Genomic DNA, 21,973 nt, shown 5'->3' with positions numbered 1-21,973 from the left:
CAGCAGGAGTGGGAAAAACCTGATGGCTGGTTGTGTTCATCCAGGGTTTTGCCAAATAAATTGAAGGGCAAGGAAACTGAGCCTATTTCTGAGGATGTTTTTCTGGTGGAGCAGGAAAAGGAATGAAGCCTGGAGGGGACTACAGGAGAAGAAAAATGGGTCCTTGAAGATCAGCTCAGAGATTTATTGTAGTGAACTGAGAGGATTGGAAGTTGTGTTCATTCAGGATGCCGGGATATCTGAAGTTGTGATTCTGAAGGCTACATTGCCAGTGTCACTTAGTCACCTAGTCTGGACAGTCCATATTTTTCCCAGTATCTCTCTAACCTGCAGATTTTTCTCCATTTCCTCTGCTCCCACTGTTGCCTGAGCTCTTGTTACATTAGTCACCTGCAAGATCCTTCTAACAGACCTCCATGCCTTCAGTCTCTTTGCTTTCAACTCTTTTTTCCTAACCCACTTTTTCCACACTGCACTTGATTGATCTTAAGACAATGTCTCCATCACACGATGACCCTACCCAAAGCCTTCATTCTGTGTCTGAAGCATATCTTAAGGAAACCTTAGTTTGGCATTCAAGGCTCCTGTCACTTTGTCATATTTTAAATATTGAATTATTTTCTGATAATTCCTTGAGAGGAGTTCACTTTATATCCACACTGTCTCCTATATCATCCTCTCCCCATCCCCCATGACTTGCCTGGCAACTCCTTCCTCCTCTTTCTTTCTATCATTGGAAATCACTATCGTGATTTTATTTATTTATTTATTTATTTATTTATTTATTTATTTATTTATTTTTTACTATTGTGATTTTAATCTAATTCTTTTTTACTATTATTTATAGTTTACTAAAGATTTAGTTAAGTGTACTTTGTCTGTCAAGGACTTATGTCATCTTTTATGTGTTTTAATGGCCTGATGATTATAAGTCTTAACGTTTAAAGCTTAAGGATCCTTTTCTTTTTACATCACATTTTAATGATAAGCAATAATCATAATTATATCTATAATTATAAAGACAACTTCAATTCAATTGTCCAAATATGGGGAAAAATTGTGTATGATTTACCTTCAACTGTATTTATCACATGTTAACCTCACTCCCACACAACAGAATACTAATTACATTTAAAGAAAAACAACACTGCTATTTTTGTTGCTTGGAACTCTCAACCATATGGAAATGCATTTTTACTATGTCATCCATAAACAGTGAAATGGTTACATTTCCGGATGTGTTCAGTCAGGGATATATCTGCTGCTGTGTTGAAAGTTCTCCTCCTCCATAGGTATAACCTTCAAGGAAATGAGAAGCCTAAGAGGTTAGGTGTTCTAGGAATCCCTTTGCCAGTGTCTAACATGTGGAGACAAACACCCAAGAGAAGCCCTGGGCTTTCAGAATGGAAAAACCTTAGTTACTACAAACTCCTCCCATGAATAGGTGCTGGACCTTGAGTTAGGGTTAGGAATAGTTATCAGAACCTCCCAAGGGACAGAGAGCCTTTTTTCCAAGAGGAGAGTGGCACTTCATCATTTATATGCACCCAGAGTGCCATCCTGTGGCCTAAAAATTGAGCTGTGTTTGTGTATAGTAACTGCGTGTGGTATTTTTAAGGAATTTTATGAGAAGCGAAAGTACAGTGGAGGTAAGATTTATCAAGGGTTCCTAAAAGCATGACCAAAAGGAAAAAAGAAGAAGAAGAAGAAGAAAAATGTAAAGGAACACCTTATAATTCTTGTCAAATTGGTTCCAATTAAAATCCTCATCTGGCCTATTGCTCGTTCTATTCTGGTGTCTAATTCTTCGTTGCCATTTTAATTCCTCTGCTGGTTTCCATGGTTTCTTTCTCCTTCCTCCCTCAGATGTACATTAGCAATGATGTTTGCTTTTGTCTTAATTTCAAAACAGGTTTTAAAATGCTAATATTTGTTAATGTCAAGAGATTAGGTAACTTGATTTGAGGAAATATGGCATTTCACACTTGGGCAAACTGTAGTCAAATAGTGCCTTCCAAACAAAGGATGCATCCTGGCTTTTTTCCACTACCTAAAGCGTATAAAATCTTAAGAAGTGAAATATGACATATTGTTTTAATTCCATTTCTTAACTCTAGTAAATGTTCAAAGAAACAGATACTCTAATGTCCTTGTAGGGGAAGCATAAAATGGCCCAAATTTTCTAGACAACTTTGCTCTGTACATTAAAAAATATCTCAGATGTTCACATATGTTGACCTAGCCAGTGTTCTTTTAAGAATTCATCGTCAGTAAGTGAACAGAATGGTATTGAAAGGATATTATAGGTTTGTATTATTTACAAACTTAATTGCAGAAACTTAATTTTTTTTTAAATTTCAATTCTCTAATAATAGAAGACTGGCTCAATAAGGTATAAAGCATCATACAATAAAAATGCTGAATAGCAATTAAGATGGTGTTATAGAAGAAATAATATTTAATGACAGGGAAAAACATTCGCAACATATTAGGAGATAGGTATATTGTAGAATAGTAATTTGGATCTCACAAAGGGCATATAAAGGACCAAAGAATAACCCCATTCTGTTTTCAGGCTGAAGTATAAACCAGCAGTGAAAGAACCAGATAATGGAGCTCAAAATATCACCTTCATTACACTCTATGTCACCCCTTGAACTTCCCCTCCCCCAGTGAAAGTCAGGCACTCAGTCACAGGTAGACCCAGGCCCCCAAGGCATGACTGGAGAGAGAGTTCCCCTTGTTCATTTCCTCTTCCTATTTTTACCAATTAGATGAGTTAGTCTTCCTCCCCTGTGGACAGGTAACCAGAGGCTTGGGAAGGGGTAGAACTGGTTCCTGGAACTAGATGCCTTTCCCATATGGGATATGGAAGTTTCTTCTTTTCTATACATATATAGATATATAATATATGAAGGAATATATTTGTATATATATATACTTTTATATATTATAAATAACATATAAATACATTTAATACCCCTAACCTACTCAACATCAAAGGTTAGCCTAGCCAACTTAAACGTACTCAGAACAGTTGGGTACCATCATCTAGCACAAAATCTATTTTATAGCTAAGTGTTGAATATCTCATATAATTTATTGAATACTATACTGAAAGTAAGATATGAATGGTTGTGAGTATATAGGTTGTTTATTCTGGAAGTTGCAAGGTTGACTTGAGGCTGCTGCTTGTTGCCACTGTCTAACATCAGGCAAGAGTATCATACTGCATATCACTAGTCCAGGGGAAAAAAAAAATCAAAATTCAAAGTACAGTTTTTATCAGATACGTATTGCTTTTGCACTAAGGTCAAAAAATCACAAGTTGAATCATTGTCAGTTGGACCTGTCTATATTCCTTTATACATTTCTTTATAGTGTATTCTATTTTGTTTTCATATTATGATATTAAATACATATACCTCAATCTCAATTTATTTAAGAAGAAAAATAAAAGGTAAAATGATTAAGTTAAACAGATGCATATCATGGCCTAAAGCTCTGGGATGTTTTCAAATAATTGAAGGCAAGTATTCCATGTGGAATAACAAGGCATTCTTTGTGAGGTGGAGAAAGTAGTCGGGAGAGAACTGCATGCTGCCCACAGATTCCTGAGCAGTGAGGACTCCTCTACTTACTCACGTACATATGATGGGGAGTAGTTTTGTGTTAGAGATGTGGGGTCTGGAAGAGACAGGCAGGTGGAGGGTACTTGTAGATAGGAATGGATGATCGCTGGTACTTCTTATCCTGAATTTCTCAAGAAAGTTCCCTACTCTAATGTTGTTGGACCCACCCACTAATTTGTCCAGCCACCTATCCATCATTTATTTTGACAAGTTTATGGAAAATCAGCTAACACCAGGACAGCAAGCATTAATATACTTGTCCCTAACTGAAAGAATTTCTTATTAAGGCATCATTTCAGAGATGAACCAGTTATTAAAATAATATACATAAGTATTCAAAACTATGTATTAGGTGTCATGATAGACCCTTTACACAAGCTGATTTGATTGATCCTTGGTAACAACAATTAAGGAGCTAGATAAATTTCCACATATTTGCTATACATGATAAATTTTAAACATAGAGTCTGAGGGTGCTTGGGGAGCCGCAGGCTTTGGTACAGACATGGCTAAGTCCAAGAGCCACACCACACACAACCAGTCATGAAAATGGCACAGAAATGGCATCAAGAAACCCCGGTCACAAAGATATGAATCTTTTAAGGGGGTAGACCCCAAGTTCCTGAGGAACATGCGCTTTGCCAAGAAGCACAACAAGAAGGGCCTGAAGAATATGCAGGCCAACAATGCCATGGCCATGACGGCGTGTGCTGAGGCTATCAAGGCCCTTGTCAAGCCCAAGGAGGCTAAGCCCAAGATCTCAAAGGGCGGCAGCCGCAAGCTCAATCGACTTGCCTACATCGCTCACCCCAAGCTCGGGAAACGTGCTCATGCCCGCATTGCCAAAGGTCTCAGGCTCTGCCGGCCAAAGGCCAAGGCCAAGGCTCAAACCAAGGCCCAGGCTGCAGCTGCGACCCCAGCTCCAGCTCCTACTTCGACTCCTGCAACGCAGGCTCCCAAAGGTGCCCAGACCCCCACAAAGGCTTCAGTGTAGAGGCTTCTGCCTGCCAGTGTGAGGACAGAAGGACTGGTATGACCCCTGGGCTTCTGTCTGCATGGGCCTGGTGTCCTCCTGTGCTATTTGTACAAATAAACCTGTGGCAGGGAAAAAAAAAAAAAACATAGTCTGAGGAATTGCTCAAGGTCATCTAGTGAGTAAGTGACAGAACTGAATTCATACCTGTGCAATTTGACTTCCAAGTTTATGCTTTTTGCTACCATCCCAAACAGCCTTCACAGTCTAATCCTTTGTGACATTAATTAACTTTCTGAAGTTATGTTGCAGTTGGTGGATGGAAGGATATTTTTGTTTAATATTTTGAATCTTTTGGAGAAACACTGTAAAATTTCAAGGATGCCAAATGATTTTTATTAAAAATAATTAGAACGATATCCTAGTCATCAAGAATACATTTGTATTGGAGGAAAAAATAAATGACTAGTGCTTGAAATAGAAACCCCAAAGCAATATGTAATCACATACAAAAATAACATGAGGATGCCAGCCCGACTCATGTGATTCTTTCTTTCCTCTCCCCCCTTGTGATTCTCGATTTATCTTATAGTTAAAAAGAACAAACCCCTGGGATAAATTACTTCATTCCATATCATTTCTTTCTGCTTTTTTGAATTTAAATTTGAAAATGTGAAGCCTGAGAAATCCTAGAATCTAGTCTTTTTAATATGAAGTTTAATTTAGGAGATGGCACGGAAGAAGAGCTGTAGAACTTCTAATGGATTTTTTTTTTCTGAAGGAACATGAAATTAAATATTGGTAATTATTTGACACGCTTTTAAATGTAGATTCTAAATCCATCCTATCATAGGAACTTCCAGATGTACCAAGCATTAGTGTGACAATTGAAATGGTGAAATGCTTAAAAAATGATGAGAAACCTCATTTTCAAAACCAGATGACAGATACAAAAAGTTGGCAGTATGTCTAAAAGAAAACATAGCATGCAGAGGGAGATCTAAAAATACTATAAACAAAAACTGAAAGACAACTTGGAATCTGATTTCAGAAATGTTGTAGATTTTAAAATAGCCCCAGTGACTTCTTTTCCCCTTTACAATGAAATTTGATGGATTTTCATTTAAGAGGTTTTTTTTTTTTTTTTTTTTGGTCTGTTTTTTAATGCTTGTGCCATTCTTTGTAAATTTCATTTTAGTTTATAGTTTTATTTTTTTATCATTCTAAGATTTAAATATGCTCTCTAAGTACATTTCTATATCATGATACCCTATTTCATTTCTAAAACTGAGTGCCCAGTGGGCTAATTCACTTTTGTTGCTAATAGTGTTGCACCCTAGCATAGGGCAAGAGGTTGGATGAGAGCAGTGCTTTTTAAACTCTGCATCAGATTGTATACCAGATTCCCCTGCAGAGCTCCATAAAACAACAGATTGTTGGGCCCCATCCCCAGATTCTCTGATTTGGTATGTCTGGAGATGCCTGAAGATATGTATTTCTAACAAATTCCCAGGTGATGTCTATGCTCTTGGTACTTGGACCACATTTTGACAACCCCTGATCTTTCTAGAGAAAGATTAGGAACAGAGGGCTGCAGAGAGTTTCAACATTGACCAACTTAGCTGAATATCACTGACATAAATGAGACAATAAGTAAAATATGGTTTAGAGGATAGAGATTAAAAAAACCCAATATGTGTCATAAAACATTTTGAAGTTTTTGACTGCAACATAAATTTGAAAGTGCCTAATATGCATATATGGTATGTTCTAGCAAAAACTTAAAAAAAATAATAATGAAAAAAAATCACTGGCCTAAAAAAGAAATTCTGGTGATTGATTAAGTCAGTAAAAAGTGAATAGGCCAGTGGAAAGAAATATCAGCATATCTCTGTAATTAGAGCTAGGTATGAACAGCTCATCACCATTCTGTTGATACTTGGCAAGATGACAGTGGTAAAGTGAGCCAGCTTCTTTTGAATGCATGTGATACAATATAAACTAGATAAACAAGGTTTCAAAATTTACTGGAGTGGCTGTAAAATATATAGCCCCTTTATACATACCTTTAGGACCCAACCAGAATTGAAACATTATCGAAGTAAATCCAGGAAAGTAGCAAATGAAGTACAAGGTATAAAACACTGATTCTGTGAAACTTGGGAGAATTCAGAAAGGGCTTAATATAAATAAGGTAGAGAATGGTAAATTATGGCAGTTAACTCTGCTGTTTAGCTAATGAACATCATTGACAGAGTTACCTTCTACAAGTGTATATCTCTCTACCTCTCTCCCTTCCTCCCTTCCTCCTTCTCATTTTCCCTCCCCCACCCCCCACTTCCTTCTCTTCCTCCCTCCTGCTTTATGTTCAAGAAATATTTTGGTATATCTGCTCTATGCCAGGCACAGACTGTGCTTGGTAGGCTTTGAGATGCCGCAATGAGTGAGATGTTATGTTTACTCTCATGGATCTTTACAGTCTATCAAGGTAGATATTTGGCAAATGATTTAAATTAGGAAACATCCTGTGAAGGAAGAGTGTGCACTATAAAAACATGTGACAGAGGGACATGTCCTATCAAGGAATCAGGCAAGGCCTCTCTTGGTGAATGTTTGTACTTCCATGCTTTGAAAGAAAGACTTTGTCATGTCCATTCTTTATCCTTGACCCTACAGCACTACCTGGAATATTGTGTCCACTTAATAAATATGTGTTGAATAAATAATTCTGAGCTCTGAGTGTGAATAGAGCTAGTTCAGTGGAGGATTGATGGTAATGGGGATCATTCCAGGAAAGTAGCATACGATGTGCCCAAATGTAAAGTCGGTTGTCCAATATGGTAGCTACATTTGACTATTTAGCATTCGGAATATGGCTAGTCCAAGTTGAGATGCACTATGAGTATAAAATATGCAACAGGTTATAAGGACTTAGTATGAATAAAAAGAATGTAAAATAGCTATCAGCAAATTTTAAAATACTGATTACACATTGAAATTATTGTAGTGTAGATTTGTTGGGTTAAACCAAATATATTATTAAAATAATTTTACCTAGTTCTTTTTAAAATTTTAATATGGCTACCAGAAAATGTAACATTACATGTGTGACTTGCATTTGTGGCTCCCATTATATTCTTTTGCACAGCACTGATATATAGTATGCCATCCAGATGGTTTTATTTGATGGAAGTATTATGTGAGGGGAATCTGACATGTATTACACACTCTTGCTCTCTGATCTGAAATTGGAGACCATTCCATCTTACTTGTTCCTGCACTGTGGCAAGTCCCTGTACAGAGAGAAACGTGTCTTTCTGAAAAGCTGTTGCATTGTAAAAGCTTACTGTGTTGACCTGTTATTTGATTGTCGTATTGTGCATCTCAATACAAAAATTTTAGTCTCTAAGAATGCTGCTGAGTGAATAGATTTAGTGAACAGCTTCTGAGAAGTGTGGTGATGGATGTAAATGCCAGCCATATTTCTTTCATGAGTCCCATTCCTAGTTTGTTTGCTTGAGAGGTTATGTTGATTGGACAGTTTGGGGTTTATTTGGCCAAATGGTGATATATTGAGGCAAATTGGTTCTCTCTTCTGAGTAAGAATAAACTATGAGAAATGGAAGTAGAGTGGGGACCATTCTCAATGGATACAACTTCAGCTTGTAGGTGTTTTAAATCCCTGAATAGGAAACAGTGCCAATGATTAGAATCTTTATATTCTGAATACATTCAGAAGGAATGTAGCATCTGGAAGGAGAAGGAATGTATTGTAAAAGTTAATTCCGAGGTCCAGCTCTGTGTGCCCATAGAGCAATAGAAGCATGAGAACTGGCTGTATATTTGCAATTGCTTTTAGTTGAGAGGGTTCTTTGGTTTCCAACAAGTAACTAAACTCAAGAAGAGTGATAGCATGCAAAGCTATATAAATAAAACAATGAAACAAAATTATTTTATAGGGAAATCTACAAACCCAAACATTAGCAGTAGTAATGAAGAATTAAAACAATTAAAATGCATCCTAATACCTAATACTATATATATGCTATGCTGTTAGATGATATTTTTACTGTCTCATTCTGTCCTTCATTCACTTGGAATTAAGAGGAGCCAAGAAGTAGTATTTTGTTTAATTGTTCATGATGAGGAATGGACCCAAAATAAGGCTCTCTCACTGCATTCAGATTAGCCAATTTGGGCAAATTCATGATATCCAGTTTGTATACTCCACGGGTGCCAAAAAATGGCCAGGTGTCTGGACCTACCTCATCTTAATAAAAAGTGGAGAACATCTCAATGACCCTATGAATTTTACCTGTGAGTTTTTCAGTTTGATTAACTGACTGTTCAGTTTGATTAATTGACTTTGGACCATGGTTCGTGAGGCAACAGACTTTTTTGTCCATTGTATACATTTTTGAGATTTCGTTTGTTAGTTACACTTTACACATAATGTTATCTTGATGTGCAAAGCTATGACATTGGAATTTTATCTTAATCTTCTTGAAGACCTAAAGGATAAACAATATTTGATAAATATTTACATACCTACTATGTGCTAAGGTAAATCTCAGTTTAGCATCACAAGAGATAAAGCATTGTCTACATTTGAAATACAGAAAATTTCTCAGTCAAGATGGCTCAGGAAAGCTAAACAAGGTGGAAAAATGTATTCAGGGCCAAGGTCAGGCCTTTTCTGGGGGCCTAGTGTGATGGAGTTCTCCTGGCATCTACTCAAGTAGGAGTTCACAAGGTTAATTTGCTCTATGCTTCTGAAACACAAAAGAGGAAATTTTAGAAGGCTATGAAATATACTCTTTGAGGTTAGGGAAAACTTTGCAGAAACTAAGAAAGCTATAGAATAGAAGTGCCAAAGGTGATAAAGAAAGGTATTGAGGAGGAGGAGCTACTGAGCCCAAAGCTTGGGAAGGGAAATATTAGCCTTGATATAGTTCAACAAATATGATGGAATCTAGCTGTAGGCCAACTACTGTTGTAAAATGGCTCAAATAAATAATTTATTCCTCATTAACAATAGTAGGCGGGTGAATAGCAGTGGATGATTTTCTTTTGCACTGTTTTAGGGGAGGAAAGGACCCAGGCTGATAGAAACTCTGCCATCTTCAACACCTATCTTCCAAGATCACTTCCATTTTGGTCAACTATGTAGGGAAAGGAGCATCTAAGAGATTGTTACAGATTTTGCCTGGAAATGGTCCATGTCACTTCTACTCCCCTTCTATTGGTAGATCTGAATTATGCAGCCATGTCTAATGCAAAGGAGACTGTGAAAGATAATCTAGATGTGCACTGAGGCAGAAGAGGAGAACCTGGAGCAAGGCCAACAACTAGTGATCTCTGCTAGATTGGTTCAACTAAATACTGGTTCTGTATACCTTCAACACAATCTGATTATTGCCTTTAGATCACTCTAGAGTAGAGTTAACACAACACCTCATGCCAAGTCAACACTTGTGACACTTTGGTGTTTGCATATGTTCAGCTGGATGCTTAACTCTGACCTCACATGTCATAGCTCTCTGGGAAGAAGTTCAATCCAGTATAATATTACATAATCTTGTTCATATCCTTATCATGCAGACAACTTGATAAATGCAAAAAACATGCTTTTTGCAGTTAGATAGACATGGGTTTGGGTCCTTGTTCTTGACTTCTTATTGTGTATGCTTGGGTAAGTGTCTAACCTCTTTGAGGCTTAGATTTGATATCTTAATGAGAAAAGCAGAACATAGCTAGTTGGTGCTCTTTAACTAAAACTTTATCATTTATTCCTTTCCTCAAGCTACAAGCACTATTTAGTATTAAATTACATTGTGCATACAGAGCTATAACTGTTTACATTTACTGAGGAATGTAGTTGGTGCTCTTTAAATGCTTGTTGAATGCCTGACCTCAAATCAATATTCTAGAATTAACAACAATCTAAATTTAATGCAAGCTAAAACTTTGAAGATTCTGCTATGACCATGATGTCTACTTTTTCTTCCTTAGATGGGATTATATACAAGGGACAGGAACTTGGATAGTCACATTTAAAGCTTGCCTGCCAAATCATTTTAAAATAAAGTTGGCAAATTATTTTATCTCTTGCTTTTCCTTTCTCTGAGATTTTTAGTACAAGTTGCTTGATTGACATATAGGGAAAAGAAAAGACATGTTCTACACTTCAGTGAGGATTAACCAGAGAACAGTTTACACTCCTAAAGATCAGCTGGCATGGTGACCATGAACTTCCGAGCTTCCAAGGATCACAGTAAAAGTGTGCAGAACCAGGGAGAGAAAGGGTGACAAGAGAGAAAGGGCAGTTTCAGGAACATCTGCTTCTTCAGATCTTTCCCACCTAAGAGTTGCCTCATTCAAAGTCTTCAAACAAAGCTCAGGAAGAAAGCCATTTGTGTCAGAACCATGTTTAGTGCTGAATGCGTAGAGAAAGGGCTCTCCTCCCTGCTGTGCTCCACATGGAGATGAAATGGAAGCTCTCTATTATGCATCTGTGTCAAAGTCATTCCTTCATCCAGCTATCCTACTTCCAGAATAGAGGAGATTCTATCTGGGTCAGCCGATTAACCAGCCCTTGTCTTAAATTTCTCTACCTTCTCTCATGCAGTCTGCAAGTATTTACTGGCCTTGGGAAATATAAGTCTTTATCTCTCATGGAAGTTACATTACAAAAAAAAAAAAGGGGGGGGGGGACAGAGAGACAGAGAAAGAGAGAGAGAGAGATCTCAGAAATAAATAGAAAGAAATATAAGGTGCATTATAGGGAGAGTAATGACTCCTACTGATGAAGTAATAATAATAATAAAAAAAGACTCTCTAAAGGAAGTAATGAGTGAGTGTTGAATTTAGATAAGGCAATCCAGGAAGGTCTTTCTGTATAGGGGTCATGTGAGCTGAGAGCTGAATGCTGAGAAGTCCAAGGGCTACCATACATATAGCTCTGAGGTCAGACCCCTTTAGGAAGTGGGAGCAGCAAGTGCTAATGCACTATGAGAGAGTGTCCTTGGCTGGTTCAAGGAACAGAAAGAAAAAACGCTTGTGTCCAGAGTGGAGTCAGTATGGCTGATGATGTGCGAACAGAAGATACTAGATTAACTAGTTCCTCTTAAGCCATCGTAATGAGTGAGTTTAGATGTGATAAGAAATCATTTGTACCTACTAAGAAATTATTTATTTTTGTTCATTCCATGTGGTTAAATATTCTGTGCTATGAAAGTTCTTTTTCTGATGTCTTGAGCTCTGCACTCAAAATCGTAGTTCGTAGGTCTGTCAAATTGCAGAAGAAATGGAGAATTATTAAAAGAATTTTAATAATATTTATTGACACTTGCAAATTGCAAACTCTTGAATGGCAAACTTTATTTCTTTGTAATCTTTTCCACATTTAGAATAAAGACTAAAATCCTTCTTTTTCTAGATGATTGTAAATGAGGACTTTTATTTAATGTACCAAAAATTACACCATTATGAAGGTCCTATTTCCAAAGGGTGATTGCTAAAAGCCATGTTCTTTCTTTAAGGCATGTTTCCCATTTAAAAGCACTTATCTTTGCAAGAATGAATGAAATAGTTTAGGGAATTGGCACTAATTGGGAATGACAAGCAGACTATAAAGTCCTGTTCTCTTTTTCTTCTAGGTATGTTTTTCTTTGAGCTTTATGCAAACCATTGGCACTTATACATTCTTTCTTTCTTCTTTCTTTCTTTCTTTCTTTCTTTCTTTCTTTCTTTCTTTCTTCTTTCTTTCTTTTCTTTCTTTCTAAAATTTTATTTATTTATTCATGAGAGACAGAGAAAGAGAAAGAGAGAGAGAGTGAGCCAGAGACATAGGCAGAGGGAGAAGCAGGCTCTATACAGGGAGCTCGATGTGGGACTCCATCCAGGGACTCTAGGATAACACCCTGGGCCAAAGGCAGGCGCTAAACCACTGAGCCACCCAAGCATCCCTTATACATTCTTTCTATTTCAAATAGATTTCAATTATTTGCTACTTTGATGTTTATAGCTACATTTGTTTGAGGTTTGTCCACATACAAGAAGTAAAAGTTTTTTGAGAAAACAAGAAACTGTAGGCTGTTTCAGTTAAGGCAAAAACCTCCAACTAGCAAATGTAGAATATGGCAGTGTTGATTTAAATGAAACAATATCTCTGAGGTATATGTGTTTGAAAGTTGAGATCTGGTGTGATTTAAGTTTTATTTTTATTTTGTGCTTTGCTTGTTCTTCATTAGATATATATGGTGATGCCATTGAGGCACATGCTATCACAACTTTGTTTCTCTGCAGAATTGTTTGGAATTTAGGATTATTAAAGAGATGTTTGGAAACAATGAGTTTTTAATGGCAGTTCCTAAAATGTCTTGGGAAACTTGATGAGGCTTGTGATTGCTGTTTTGTTAAATGTTCTTTATTCCCATTCATTATGCATTCTTTTGGCTTTAGCTTTGGCTTTGGTTTTCGGTTTTTGGAAGTGATCCTACACTAACTGGTGTCCACCTTGTATGTGATGAAGTGCCTCTGGGTATGTTTTCTGGAGCTGGCCTGTTTGCACTGCCTGAGATGCAAGTGAATGAGCTGGATATTGTCTATGTGGTTTTGATATTCACATAGTCCCTGGCTACCAATGTGACAGGCATTCTGGGTTAGTGACCCTTGGCAATGGGTGAGTTAAAACTTTGCAGAGTTAAAACACCTCTCCAGTGGTTGAGAAATAAAATTCATTGGTTGAGCATGCTTTGTCAGGAGTAACCAATTCAAAGCAAAGAAACAAAAGGATGGAGATGATGGGCACTTCCCTTAATAGAGCAGTGGGAATAATGGAAACTGCCAGGGAATTTCTGCTGCTGGCATTTATCTTTTTTTTAAACTGATTATAAAGGTAATAGATGTTTATAGAAGTTGTAATTGCGACCAAAATTAAAGTATTGTATTAACCCCAAAGTATAATGTAATATAAGGGCCATTAGTAAAGTATAATACAGATGTTGAAGAACCAATGCAATTTATTCTTTGTCTTCCTGTCCCCTTCCTGCCACATTGTTAAGGGAGGTCTTTTGTCTGACTGCTTCTTTACCAAATTTGTGGAGATATAAGTAGACTAAACAGAAAGAAACTGATATATATAGGTTGATTTACTTAGTGAAAAAGTAGCTAGGAAGGGAAGGGGACATTAGGAGAAGAGGAAAAACTAACACGGAGATAAGGAGTGAAGTTTTGGAGGACTTTAGAAGAAAGAAAATAAGAAGTGGAGTAGCTGCTATGTGGTGTGAGATTTGGGGGAGATCGAGTGGTAAAACAACTTTTAGGAAGTTTTCCTGTGTGAAAAGATAAGGCGGTTTGCTGAATATCCTAAGATGCAATTTTTCATTAATTCTTCCATATACTCTGAAGACATTTCAGTAAAGATATCTACATTTTTCTTCAATATTTTCAGAGTTAAAAATTGTGTTCCTTTCTCATGCATCACCATACTGAGATGAGATCTTTCTATTTGACAGGCATATAGATCAAGATTTTGATGGAAGAGCTTAAGGTACCATATCAATAAATTAGGTTATATAGATAAAATAGAATATGCAAAAAAGATAATACAACTTTCCTTTATGGCCCCACCATAAACTAAGATCAGACCCTATGTAATGTTTTGTATCCTTTTTCCACTAGCCATATATACAGATACATCTCATTGCATCCCATTTGAAGATTGCACTGTGTAAGGTATTATAATTGATTAATTCATTTTTGGACAACCAATTGTTTCCAAACACTTGGTTATTATAAACAGTATTGCAACACATATCCCTGTAGTTAAGATTTTGGTTATATCCTACTTTGTTTTACTAGGACAAGAGTTGGTGAGGAATGTATTATTTGGAAAGAAAATAATCAAATCACAAGTATCTAATATTTTCTGAGGGTGAAATGCCAAATTAATTGAGGCAAAACAAAACAAAGCAACCAGGTGACTAAAAAAATGAAGAGTTTCATTATAGAAAAATGAAAATTAAACCAAGAAAATTCAGAAACATATTAGAAAGTGAGTTGGGAAAATGTTCACAAATATAAACTCTTTCCTCTGCTTTATGCTATAGTTAAATGAACCAGTAAGATGTAAATATGTCATAAATAAAATAGAAAAAAATATGGAGTACACAGAAGTACAGAGTAATGTAATAATTAAAACTTGCCAAGAGGGACACCTGGGTGGCTCAGCGGTTGAGCATCTGCCTTTGGCCCAGGACATGATCCCGGAGTCCTGGAATCGAGTCCCACATTGGGCTCCCTGCATGGAGTCTGCTTCCTTCTCTGGTTGTGTCTCTGCCTCTCTCTCTGTGTCTCTCATGAATAAATAAATAAATAAATAAATAAATAAATAAACAAATAAATAAAATCTAAAAAAAATTGCCAAGAATGACAAAAAGGAGCTAGAAAAGATCAAAGAAGAGTAATCGTTAAGATCTATAAGAATGAGTTTGTGTATGGATTGCCTAGATTATACTGTTGCATTTTGAAAGATGAAGACTAAGAGATTATGTGGCCAAAATGAATGAAATTGTGAGCCAAGGTGAGGTGAAGAGAGATACACTCTTGTTTTCCATATTTCACAAAGCAAGAAATTAAGAATGCCCTTTGAAACTTGATACTGATACTTTGAAGAAAAAAAAAAAGAGGAAATTCCATAGTCTTTTACTGACCATAATTTGGAGATAGTATGTTTTATATGGTTTGCGTATGCAAATTTTTAAATCTTTTTTTTTTCATGTATATGGTGGATGCAGTGGCCATACCAGTTAGGAATGGTATGCAACTAAAGCTGCAACTAAAACTCAAATGAAAGACCCTTAAAAAAATAGGACTTACATTTCCTAATGTAATAAAAAGTCCAGAGAACGTGGCTGCTGATGTCAGCTCCACTGCTCATAGAGGTGGTCAGATACTGTGGCAGTCTTGTTTGCATAGTTGTCTCCTGAATGAACCACCCTTGTGTTCCCCATGCTCTTGTGTCATCCCCTGCTGTCAGCTCTGTGCTTAGCCTATAGGGAGGTAGAGGCAGTAATACGGAAATGCTACAAAACATTTTTGTCTTAGACTTTGCTGTTTAGAATTCTATAATATCAAAAACAGGCTCTTCCTTTCCCCCTTAGCTTCCTTCTGTCATGAAAACACCTTGCCACTTAGCAATATGTATAGCCATGGATGGAACTTGATCATCCTAACCCTCTATTAAATTTCAACTGATATAGAATACAGAAAATCTAAGCTATAAAAGGTTGTGGCTTCACTCATGAGATTACTCTCTGCCCCTCTGTTTCAATTTGTGCAGTAAAAATTTTGCTTCAACTGACAAGAACAAAAAGGGTTTTGGTAATGTCCCCACCGCTATTGATCCTTCACAGTTCCTGGATATGAAAGCAGGCCAAGAATAAATAAGCATCTCAAAGCTCAGATATGCAAGAGGAATGTGCTAGACTAGTGATTCTCAAACTTAAATGGCTATCAGAATCACCTGAAGGGCTTGCTAAACACAGAGTGATGGGTCCTATCTCTAGAGTTTCTGAGTCAGTAGGTCTGGGATAGGGCTGAGAATTTATATTTCTAACAAATTCACAGGTGATGCTGATGCTACTGGTCTAGGGATGATGCTTTGAGAACCACTATGCTAGAGATATAGTAGCTCCGTGTAAAAAATGTAAATGTCAACAGGAGTCAAGCAGGTAATATAAATGATGAAATAGGCTTGAGTGTCAGACCATAGAGAATATATACAACTAGAGATCTGGAGACACAAGTCCTGCTGAAAGGGGACAGCCCCTGACACTGTTCTACAGATTGTATGTTATGGGTTCAGTGTAGCTAAATGATCTGATTTCTAAAGAGCAGCTGGAAATATATATTTTATAAGTATAATTTCTCAATTTGCATATGTTGAACACTAGCTAAAATATGATTTAAGTAATATATGTGTCAAACAAATGTTTCTTCAGGCTGGATGTGGCCTGTAGGTCACTTGTTTGAAACCTCTCCAGTGGGCAAAAGGCAACTCTGTCCACTCCGCCTCTTCACTCTCCTACCCCCATAACTCAAACATGAATATGCACATGCACCTGCTTTGATCAAATGTAGATGTGGAAATTTTTGCAGTGTTTGTTAGAGATACAATCTCCAATAACTCAAAGAATCTATTTTTGCTAACACTATCAAAAGAAAGAGTAGTAATAAGATCATGTTTATTACCATGTTTATTACCCTTAACTCATTTTCTTTGATGTTTATTTCTTGGCCCCTAAAATGTTTTAAAGAGAAAATTCCAATAAATTTCTTCACTAATTTCTGTTGATTTTAAAGTATTATAGATGGCTAAATGTAACAACATTCTACCACCGTAAAAATCTCATGCACCTGCAAAGTTGAGAGTCGGTACCGTTTGGAAACAAAGAGGAAAGCCTGTTGATTTCCATGGGTTGCATTTGTAGCCTCTTATTCCTTACCTTTTTATTTCTTGAACCAGTTAAAATGTTTTATTAACCATCTGGTCACCTACAGACTCAGGAATAAAACAATACCAAAATACACCAAGAAATCTTGTAAACACTTTATATATATAAAGGAATGAAATAAATACCTGGTCAGTTTATCCATCTTTATTAATGATTCCTTTGGATAGTTTTCTTTCCCACTATGACTAACAAGTATCATCTAGTTATGAGAGGCCATTATACAAAATCATTAAAACATGCTTAACTGTACTGTGTTAATTATGCAATGATAAATTATTCTTTATTTCTTCATTAACAGTATTGTAGCAGTAGAATTAGCATTGTTTGTTCCTTTTTGAAGAAAAAATCATTAATATTAAAAAATGAAAATTCTGGAAACTTAATGTTGTGGAATGACAGTTTTAATTTGATTTTTAAAATCCTATTTGCTGCTCCCCTCAGCTATAAAAGTGTAACCATTATGTCACTGTAATTACATTGGCTGTTTATCTCCTCTTCCATGGCTATATCTAGGTCTGTGCAACAAACTGAGGGCTGGCATTAGAGTCTGAATCAGGAGACCTAAGGGATCTTACTAAATCTTCTGCTAAATTGATTCTAATAGTATAATTTAAATATCTTCTAGATTCACTCTCTGCTTTTGAGTCATTTAATTATTAAGCAATGAACAATTTAATAAATACTTGTGGAGCACTGTGCTAGGCACTATGGAAGATAGGAAAACAATATAAATTGGCATTATTTGCTGCCTTATAGTGTTGGCAATATATCATGAGAGCTAACCATCTATATATACAACGTACAGTAAAATGTAATCACTGATGTGAAATGGCACAGAGACAATATTAAGATGTAGAAAGGAAAATTATTCTGGTTAGTTTGTTTAGAAAATTTGAACTTGGCCTTAAACAATAAAAACAACAATAATGACCAACACCACAATATGTAGATCATTTACTCTGCCTGGGGTGCTAGCTCTAAGAGCTTTCTGTGCACTACGTGTTTAAATCCTCACCTTATCTCTGTGAGTTTGGTGCTAGCATTATCCAATTGACAGGTGGAAAAACACAGAAGATTTTATTAGATCAATGGTTCTTAAAGTATGGTCCTAGGACCAGCAGTATCAGCACCACTTGGATGGAGGGAGGAAGGCAGGGAGGGAATGTAGGGAGAAGACAAGAAATGTAGATTCTTGTCTTCTCCCTACCCTTGACTTACTGAGTAACAGAGAGTGGGGACAGCAGGCTGTTTTGACAAGTTGCACAAGTGATTCTCATGTTCACTGAAGTTCAAGAATTCCAGCATTGGATGGATGATAAAGGATGATAAGGACAGTGAAGTATACAGCGTGTGACACATAGAGGTTATGGTTTCTGGCAGTTGGTCCCATCTTTGACCCTAACTTCATGTGTGACCTTAATATGTTACTTATCCTATTTAAATCTCAGATTCATTGTCTGTAAAATGAAGGGAACAGTTGCTATTACTCTTCATTGCTGCTGACCATTAAATGAGATCATGCACATAAAACTCTTAGCATATAGGTTCTGATGCAAAGTAAGCTTTCAATAAATGGTAGCTTTTGTTTAGTGTTTGTTGTCACTGACATCATCATTATCACTCTCATTCAGGTAGAGAGACTGCCTGAATTGAGACAAAGAGGAGGGAATAGATAGTTTACCTGGGTGGAAGACTTCTCTTTTGTGGCAGAAGCAGGTCACAAATAATGAACTGAAATACTAAAGCCTCAATATTTATATTCTTCAAATAACTTCTTTGATTTATCTTCCTCATGGATTGTGTGTTTGTGTGTGTTTGTGTGTGTGTGTGTGTGTGTGTGTGTGCGTGCGCGCGCGCGTGTTCTGTCCTTGAACAGGTATGGATATAGTCTGTGCTGAATAAATTCTCATTTTTTTAGAATATTATCCTGTAATTGTTCCAATTTGAAAGACACACATTGCATCTACCTGGAATAAATAGTTAAGTCCCTTGGGCCTCCCATTTCTTTAATGTTCTCTAGAGGGAGAGGTGAACAGTTTCTATTCTAGAGTTAGACTGACTTCAAAACAACTAACCACCACTCATGAGCTGTTTGACTTTGGACCGAAGGTTCATCATCTTTAAAATGGAATGGTACTGAAATCTAGTTTTTATTTTTAATATTATTGAGATGTTTAGTTTAATTTTCAAATTCAAAATAGGGGGACCTTTGGGCGGGATTGTTGAGGATACTGGAAGAGATGATGCAAAGGAAGCTCTTACCTCATTGCTTGGAAGATAAGAAGCTCTCAATAATGACTACCTTTTTTTTTTCTTTTTGTTTTCCTTGCTTTCTCTTTCTTTTGATGCCCAGTGAGTTAAAGAAGGATGCAGTTCACAGGTTTGTGAGATTCCAAAATGGTGAAATTCATCAAGGCAAGCCAGCGAGACAAAATGTGTAAATGCTCTTTCCATTGCTTTTCCTAGGTGATAAAATGTGTATACGCTGATAGTGGGTGAGGATAGACAAGGATACTATGGGGTAGATGAGAGAGGTGGAGGGTCCTGAGGCAGAATTGCTGCAGATCCAACAGGTCCTTAGCAATCCTTGGTGGAAAAGGGGGTTAAAAGAGATATATTTTCTAGTCTCAAATACACACGGCAAAAGATACTCTGGGAACCTTACTGAATATAAGGCAAGGCTGTAGGCTTTCTGAGTAGTATTATGTCTAGTATCTGTTACAGTCCGTTACGACTTTGGGCAAATCACATTCACTTCCCTCTTCCATTTTGTTTTAAGTATATGAACAAATTAATGTAGCCTTGCTAGCATGTATGAGTGCTTACTCGGCATTAGGCACTGTGTTAATGTATTGTAGAATGGTCTCTTTAAGTCCTTATAATGCTACCTAGTAAAGTGAGGATTATCATCCTCATTTCACAGAACAGTAAAGAGAGACTAAGACAGGCTGAGAATTTTGCTCAGGGGTCACCGCTAACAAAGGGAAGTCAAGCTGGAATTCAAACCCCTGCCTGCAGAGTCAGAGACTGAACTCTTGCATATTACCCTGGGGGGAAATGAACAGACCGAAGCAGAGAATTGAGTGTTTTCACTTCAGACTACATTTCTGTACATCCACCCACCCACCAATTTTTACATATCCTACTTAGATTTTAATATATATTCTGGCAATTCCCCATATGCTAAAATAATAAATTTTCCATCAGTCTTATATTACCAATTCTCGAATATTTCTATAACACCCTTTTATGTGTCAGCCTTCACCATTCTGGTGTCTGCTCTCCTGATTTATAAAACCTTCAGAAATGCGAGAGAATTCTGCTCCTTTTGCAGTAAAGAATAAAAAAAATATTTTCTTAGTTTGTACTGTATCTGTAGTGGTTGGGACTAGGTCAAACACAGAATTCCTAGTAGCCTAGGAGTGTCTATTTTAGATGCAAAATTGAAGGTCTCATGTTCTCCCCAAAGGCTTATTTTGCTGAAGGATTGGTCTGAAAATAAAGAGGCAGTGTTTTTATGTTTTAGGTATTGTTATTTATTTTGCAGAAGAAATGGAAAGATTGATATTTGGCTATAGGGCTAGCATGGAAATGTTAAACTTGTGAACTCAAGCTACTGGCCCAGGGGGCATGTTCTCTCCCACCTCCACCCACATCCTCAGCTTCTCTTTTTCCGTAAATCTTGATGTGGTAGACAAGATGGGGCATACTTGAAATAATCTGGCTGTTAGTGCATATGGAAATATATTCATGAGTGATTTAGGAAATGTGACAGTTGAGTGGTGTATGTTTTTTTCCCCTAAACTCCGGGCTGTTTTCCCATGGAGTGTGTGTCACATCCTCCAATTCCCCTGGCAGCTGCAAAGGAACACAAGCCCTCACTGAGGTCTTGGATAGGGAATTGTCACACCACAGGATCTTCCTTGTGACTGACGCAAACAAGCACTAAGTCAAGATGTTTTCACCTGTATGTTTCCTATATGTCTTCCCCTATTCAGAGTGTTGCCAGGCCACATGTCTTTTCCCTCTGAATATTATTTCTTTAGCAGAGTACATATGTGAGCGTTTAATGTTGTTGACATTTGCTTAAAAATGAAACTGGCAGACAGGCTTGTTAGCATCATCAAATTTTACTTAGGTATCTGGATGTCCAAGATATGAATAGGGTCAGATAGCAAATGGGTTCAATGGCTTTTGCAGCCTAAGATTTTATTATCTGAAACAGTTAACTTTTATGTGATCCAAGTACAAAGGGAAATGGTGAAGACTTCCTAAGAAGATGAAGGCAGAGTATCAATAAACAAAGGGAGGAGGAGTGGGCATGATGACCATTTTAAAGAGTTTTTGCTAGTAGGGTGCTAGCATATTTTTGCGGATGTAGGGTGGGCTATGGGATGATCAAATAATTTTACTTCATATAAGTTCGGGTGATGGCTTCTTAAATTGAACTTCCTGGGTTCCAAATATGTGAAGCTGACTCAAAACAGTTTAAGCTGAAATGGGAGATTTAGTTTTAGGCTATAGAGATATTGCTGTGAATCCAGTTGCAGAATTATACCTAGACCAGGGAGATACTGGAACTGGAAATTGGATAATTGTGTAGACCCTCCATCCTACATTTCTGTACAGCTTTTTTATTCTTCCCTCACTATGCAAACTGGCTTCTTCTGCATCTGCTTATCTGTTAATGAGTAGGAGTTTCTGATCTCACATTTTCCAAGTACATACATTACAGATCCAACTACCAGAAGACAGCCCATTTTAATTAGTTCTCCAAATATTTCTGTATTCCTGGAGAAGATACTCAATTCTCATCAGCCTAGCTTAGGTCATGTGGTTACTCTTGTCCC

At 36.9% G+C, this 21,973-nt stretch overlaps 1 protein-coding gene and 1 pseudogene across 25 annotated transcripts in view; both read left to right on the top strand.

Moving 5' to 3' along the window:
- The window catches only part of TENM2 (teneurin transmembrane protein 2), a 3,534,961-nt gene that overhangs the window by 2,563,279 nt on the left and 949,709 nt on the right, over positions 1 to 21,973 (top strand). The window lies entirely within an intron of this gene.
- On the top strand, positions 4,138 to 4,744 carry LOC112928062 (large ribosomal subunit protein eL29 pseudogene; annotated as a pseudogene).

Source organism: Vulpes vulpes, chromosome 4 (assembly GCF_048418805.1).
Source record: "Vulpes vulpes isolate BD-2025 chromosome 4, VulVul3, whole genome shotgun sequence".
Classification (NCBI taxonomy): Eukaryota; Metazoa; Chordata; class Mammalia; order Carnivora; family Canidae; genus Vulpes; species Vulpes vulpes.
This window is presented reverse-complemented; position numbering and strand designations above follow the sequence as displayed.